Below are 6,456 nucleotides of genomic sequence, written 5' to 3'. Positions count from 1 at the left end.
CTCAAAAATTCTGAACTCTGACCTGTTTACCTGAATTCTTTCTTCCATTTCTGAGTCTTACAGTACAATAACCCAGAGATCTTACTTATCCATACTCACTCAACTTCTAATCAGTCAACCTAATGCCCAAGTCTGCTGTGTGCTTTATGGAAAGGGATTTTTAGGCTCCTGGATTCATTCTTGCTCTGGAGAGTGGGCATTTTTAAGTTATTGTCTGAAAAAAATGTTAGCATCTACATACCCTTGAAGTTTAACTGCTTCCATGATTCCAGTAGAATTAGTGTTTCAGATCAAAAGCATCACCTTGACCTTCTTAGTAGTCCAGAGGCTTCACAAAGAGGGAATACTTAACCTTAGGTGGTCATGGAAAAAACATTCAGGCCACTCTTCCAAGGATTGTGGAATGGTCAGGTTCATTTTGGGAAATGCCATCAGAACAGGCTAGAGTCAAGGAAGAATCAAGTATCACAGCAGATTTCAGTACTACTATTATCTTTAGTAGCTAGAGGGCTTCAGACAAGTAACTTAGGCCAGATGGGCCTCAATTTCCTTTCCTGCAAAATGAATTGAACTAAATAATCTCCAAGGAACTCTCTTAACTTCTCTACTCTGTGCATTTATGACTGACAATACAGTTTTTAAAGTTTTCAGAATATTTTTGTATCCTGATATGGCAAAATTTACAATCTGCTGTGCAGATTTCAGAAATACAGGTGCATCTGTGTACATTTCTTTAAATTTAGTAATTGAGCTTTTCAGTTTCAAATTTCCTAATGAGGAAACAAACACACACACACACACACACACACGTACTGTGTCTTTACATCTTGCTGATCTACTTATTGAAATTAGTATATAAAACATAGGCTAGTGATTGCATATTTTTGCATTTAACAATTTACATTTAAGGTCTCACTTAAATGGTTCTTAGTAAGATTCCTTGAGTTTATCAGTAATCTTTAGCACAGTTGAATACTGGCTCTGGTAATTAAGCTTCAGGTGCCGTTGCTATCAATATAAAGTAATTCTCACATCCCCTATTACTCAAAGTGCGGCCCAGAGCTCACCAGCATCCATGTCACCTGGGAACTGGTCAGAAATGTAGAGTGTTCCCCAACTACAAAATCAAAATCTGCATTTTAACAAGGTGCTCAGGAGATTTGCACGCGCACTAAAGTTCTAGAAATGCTGCTGTGCATTACACTGCCTCCTTTACAGCTTTAACATAGATGGGGTGTGTTTTTCTTTAAGGAAATGACTAAGTGAACTGTAATTTAGCAAAGCGAGTTGCTATAATTCAGTATCACTGAACCTAGAGTGATAGAAGTTTCTAGTTGCTAGTTTCTCCCGTTTTTTTGTTAATGTAGGCATAAGTCTACTCTTACCATGTATAAATGGCAGAGGGCCAGGGAACCAGAATAAAAGGTTTATGCTGCTCAAGGCCCACTGGCAAAAACTACATCTATCATGGAAAATCAATGTAAAGAATATTACAATATTAACCACTTTATGTAAGATTAGATCATAACCAATATGTTATTTTTGTTTCACTTTATAGTTGGTGATTAAAATTCCACAATACATTGCATCATACATAAAATATCACAAAGAGAAAAAAAAAACTTTTCATCTATGTGGTAAAAAATCTAAAATAAGTAAATAATAAAATAAATTGAGGCTATAAATGTCAAGGACAAATTCAAATAAAAAGAGACCAGGATTCCAGTTGCAGCTCTGAGACCAACACTTTGATTTTCTTTTTCAACAATTCATTTTATTTCCCTGGATTCCAGTTTCTTCATTTAGAAAATGAGAGAATGATTTTGATCTTACACCTCCGCTCTAAATTTTTAAATCTAGTATGTCTGAAATCACTGCTTGTTTTGTCATCTCATCTATTGAAATTCAATATGAAATCTCAGAAATGACATAAATAAGTCATTCTGGGATTTCTGCTATTTCACTTGCCAAGAACAGGAGCATATGGTCCAGTGGGAACCTTGTAGTGCTAATGTCAAGAAATTCTCCCTGACAGAGTTTTACACTAGGCAAGGGGACAAATGGGGATGGCAGAATACATTTTAATTCAGGAAAGATTATCTTAGTTTTCTTACATTCCGAATCACCAAATCAAATTGTGTAGATCTGTTCTGTCCCCTTTGGTAACCACCTAATCTGTTCACATGGTGTCCATGAGTCCCGAGTCCTGGGCTGGGTAGGGCAGAGTGTCCACCTTTCATAGCCTCCCTATGTAGAGAGAGGACTGCGGCGAGATAGTTATACCTGAGAAGTTACCTAGTTACCTGGCACTAAAAAATAAACTGACAGGCCTTTCAGGGAGCTAATTATTGAGGCTGCTATTTGGTTCACTGACAGAATTGCTTGTTTGTGGGAAGAAACATATTTGTGCATTGCTTTTTCCATTACCGCTGTTTCTATCATCATAAATAAGAATCAATAGGCCATTTCGTGTAGCATATGCTCACCACCATTTAGTATCTGAGTGTCAGCTGTATGCAGGCTAAGCAGCAGTGCCCCAGACTCCTGGCTGAGGATTAAAACCCAAAAGACAAGGAGAGCAGTTCCAATTTAATAAGGTAGTGTGTATGTCTTTGTGAGTTCCTTGAGGACTTGCAGCACGGTACCTGCCGGTGAGCTATTTGAAATGAATAAACGGGTGCATGAATGATGAATGAATAAATGGAAGAATGAAATAAAGGAAGGTTTTGAGATAGTTTAGCACAATGATTGGATTTGTTAGAGGGGGCCAAGAGGTCTGTTTTGGTAAGGACAGGGATACTTAGAATTCATGATGGAGAGATGAAGGCAGACACAGTGTATGAGAGGTTCCCTGCAACATTCACTATCAGGGCCTCATTATAGAAGACAAGACATCAGAAAGATTTGTTTAAAGAGTTAAACAAAACCTCTTAAGAAAAACTCTCTGCTGCCAATTAGAATCCTGCTGGACAAAGCAATTTCAAGCTAAGGAACTGATAAAAGATAAGAAAAAGGGAAAATAAGGTGATGGATCAGTGGAAGAGGAATTGAGACAGAGGCCAGAGTGGAGAAAGAGGTGTATAAAAAGTGTGTAAAGATGAGGGGAGGACGAAGATGCATTTCTCAAGAGAGTCTGTGAGTGTCAGGGTTTTATAGAGTGGAAAGGCATTAAGGCTGAAAGTACACGGGGGAGGGAGGAGCAGACGGAGAGGTCAGATAAATATCCATAAAATAACACCCATCATCACGGATAACAAGTACAAAAGTCCTTTTTTCTTCTTGAGAAAGACAAAGGGAATTTTAAGTAGGATTAAGTAGTAGTAGCTTTCAGAACTCAGCAGCTCTCAGAAGCGATAATAATGACATAAATGGCTAAGTGGATGGTAGGAATTACCTCACTTGGAATTTGGCCAGCAAATCAAAAGTTAGTAGTAATATCACATCTTTTTGAAAGCTTTCCTGACATTCGAAGGAGGAAAATTATCACAGAAAACTGTTTGAACTGAGTAAATTTTAGGAAGAAGATGCCCCTCACTGCTTGAAGATGTTCTTTCTCCCCAAGATTGATTACACAGGAGCCCTACCCTGCAGGGAAGCGCTTGCTTATCCATGGAAATACAATGTCAATATTGCCCCCATGGAAGCAAATAATTACGTTCATAGATTATCATCGCCTAAGTAAAATTTTACTCAACACATCAAACCCATAAATGATGCTTAAATGCCCCCAAAGGGCCTTGTAGATATCCTGCTTTCAGAGACTTCCTAACCTTTTGACTTGTAGGTAGTTAAAATGTGAAATTTTTAAGGCCAAATTTTAAAAGAATTTTCAAACGACTCCACCCATGAATATCCTGTAGGTTTTTCCTCCTAAGTTTCTCTGACTACCACCAGGCTAGATCATCTTCCCTCCTCCCTTAAAACAGAGATAAAAACTTGGTGGAATGGTACTTTGGAATACAAATGTCTTTTCTCACCATCTGGAAACTTTCATATGTTACTGTTTTAAAAAAATTAAGTTAGAACATTTCATTATTTGTTTGTTTTCTACCCGGAGACAAGTTATTTTGGTATCACCCACAATGAGATTTGCATGAAAATCTGTTTACTGACCCAGTTCTCAGAGGGTGCATTTGCCCTAGCACTTGGAGTAAACACCATTTTCATCGCACTAGAAATATCTCAAATTGGACAAATTGTTACAATTTTAGCAACACCCAGTTAATCAAAGGAATCTGAAGTAGATGTGCTACCAAATCTGGATTCTAAACTGGATTCCAGTTCCGTATTTGTGCCTGAAATTAGCATATTCCATCTACAGATGCTAAAGGCACAACTATATACCTCAACTTACTTGGAAAACATGAGTTTAGAGTAACTGGTTATTCTGAAGACAGTCTATTAAAAAGTTCTTTGACAGCCAATTTCCTACCAGTTTTAAACATGTGTGTATATACATGTATAGAAGTTCTTCCATTTCATTTACTGCTAGATTTTCATTAACACAGTCTAAACAACAGGATATGAATTGGTAGAAGAAAAACCAGTAACATTCAGAACTCAGAATTAAGTTCAATACAAATTATATCTCAATGAAAAACACGTAAGTTACTCTGCATATCAAGTCTCTTTTCAAGTCCTTCTGTAAACTGGCCCCTCTCTATTTCCTACTATCCCTTGAGATATTTCCTCCTCTACACTAAGCTGTACTTTCGCCTGTTTCCCACACATCCCTATGCCACATCCTACCCTATGCCTTTGTCTTGCTAACCCACCATTTTCCTCCTTTTAGAAGTTATTTCCCAAATCCCTCTTGTTATAGAACTTTCACCTCCTCCACCAAGCTTTGGGTTTTACAACATGAACGTACAGTCATATATTTGCTGAACTTCCTTAATTTCTATACCCAAATTTAGCATTTAATCACAGATCTTTTCACTCTGATTGTGTGTTTATCTTTTTCCCCCAACTAAATCACATTATTTAAAGGCAACACTGCTCTCTCAGTGCCTCACCTTCCACCAAGATCTTACTTCACATTGAATCTCTTTCTCTAATTATTCCTCCTTGTTTATCTAAAAATATAGTATATAAGCCCGATCCTAAATAAATCTCTCCCTTGATTCTTACTCAAGTTCTCTCACCATATCTACTTTCTTTCTTTGCCAAACTTCTTGACACAGCATCCTTTCCTCTACTTCCTCCATTCTGTCTTCTCTCAACCCTCACAATTCAGTCTCTCTAGCGTACCACTTACCCTCAGCCACTCCTCTCTGCAGCATGAGAACCACAGGGACCTGCCTTCTCTCTTAGAGACTGAGACTGCTTGAGTCCCGGTTCATCTCCTTCCCCCAAACCCATCATTCTCCGTGTACTTTCTTGCCTCCTCTCCTTGAGTCCCCAGTCACTTCTCCTAATCTTTACTCAGTCTCCTCTGGCAATTAATTGTATCTCCACCTTCATCTTTGACTTCCAAGTCTCCATGACTCTCTAGTTTGAATTTTTTAGTGAACTTTCTTTGCAGACCCAGATTTTATGCTGCCACCTCCTGGACTGTTCCATGGGGGCTATTTCAGAACCAAATTAAAGTTAGTCCCCAAACATCTACCATTCATTCTGCCTTTTTTTCCCTCTGTTATTTAATAACATCACCATTGTCCTTAACCTCCCTGACAGAAATCTGAGATGCAGAGTCCCCATCACTTCACCCCCACCTCTAGTGTTAACCACTCAGAATACAGTATGAACACTACCATGACTGAGCTCCATCTCTAACTCATCCTTATATAGGCCATGGCCCAGGATGAGTCCGGACTGACCTTCCTCTTTTTCTCCCCGGAACCCCAATCCTCTTCCCACTTCTTCTGCTCAGAGAATCTTCTTGAACCTGATATGTGAGCAAATCTCTGAATGAAAAACCTAAAGTCAGTCTGTCTCACAGGTAGGATATAGCCCAGATTCCTCAACTATGGAACTTCTAGAAAGGACTTCAAGATCACACATGGCCTGGCTCCAGGATAGCCCATCTGCCTTCGATCTCCCTCTCTCGATGCTCACTCTCCTACCAGCCTCCCTGAACAAAAGAAGTTCAGCTGACCCTAGATCCTGGAATGAATGGCTGTTGTAGCTTCACGCGGCTGACAGTTTCTTATCTTCCAGGCCTTGTCTCATATGTCACCTCCTCAGAAAAGTATACTAAAGACCACACAATCAGATTCTCTTCCAAGACCACCTGGTCACTCCTTCAGGTCCACTCTATCGCATTTCTCCTAAGCACATGCCAGCATCTAGACAAATCTGTTGATTTATGGGTTTACTTATGTAGTGACTTTCTCTTCACGCTCAAATGTAATCCCAGAGAGCAGGAATCCTGTCTCTCTTCACTTACATGGCCCCTGGAATGGTGGCCGGCACACAGGAAGCCTGAAGGGAGAGTCGTCCTGAGAGGGACACCCA

General features: G+C 39.3%; 1 protein-coding gene across 2 annotated transcripts in view; it reads right to left on the bottom strand.

The window, feature by feature from the left end:
* GRM8 (glutamate metabotropic receptor 8) overlaps positions 1-6,456 on the bottom strand; it is a 771,592-nt gene that overhangs the window by 434,261 nt on the left and 330,875 nt on the right. The gene's annotated exons all lie outside the window — the stretch shown is intronic.

The sequence above is a fragment of the Otolemur garnettii genome, unplaced genomic scaffold, assembly GCF_000181295.1.
Source record: "Otolemur garnettii isolate 467f Iridium unplaced genomic scaffold, OtoGar3 scaffold00037, whole genome shotgun sequence".
Classification (NCBI taxonomy): Eukaryota; Metazoa; Chordata; class Mammalia; order Primates; family Galagidae; genus Otolemur; species Otolemur garnettii.
This window is presented reverse-complemented; position numbering and strand designations above follow the sequence as displayed.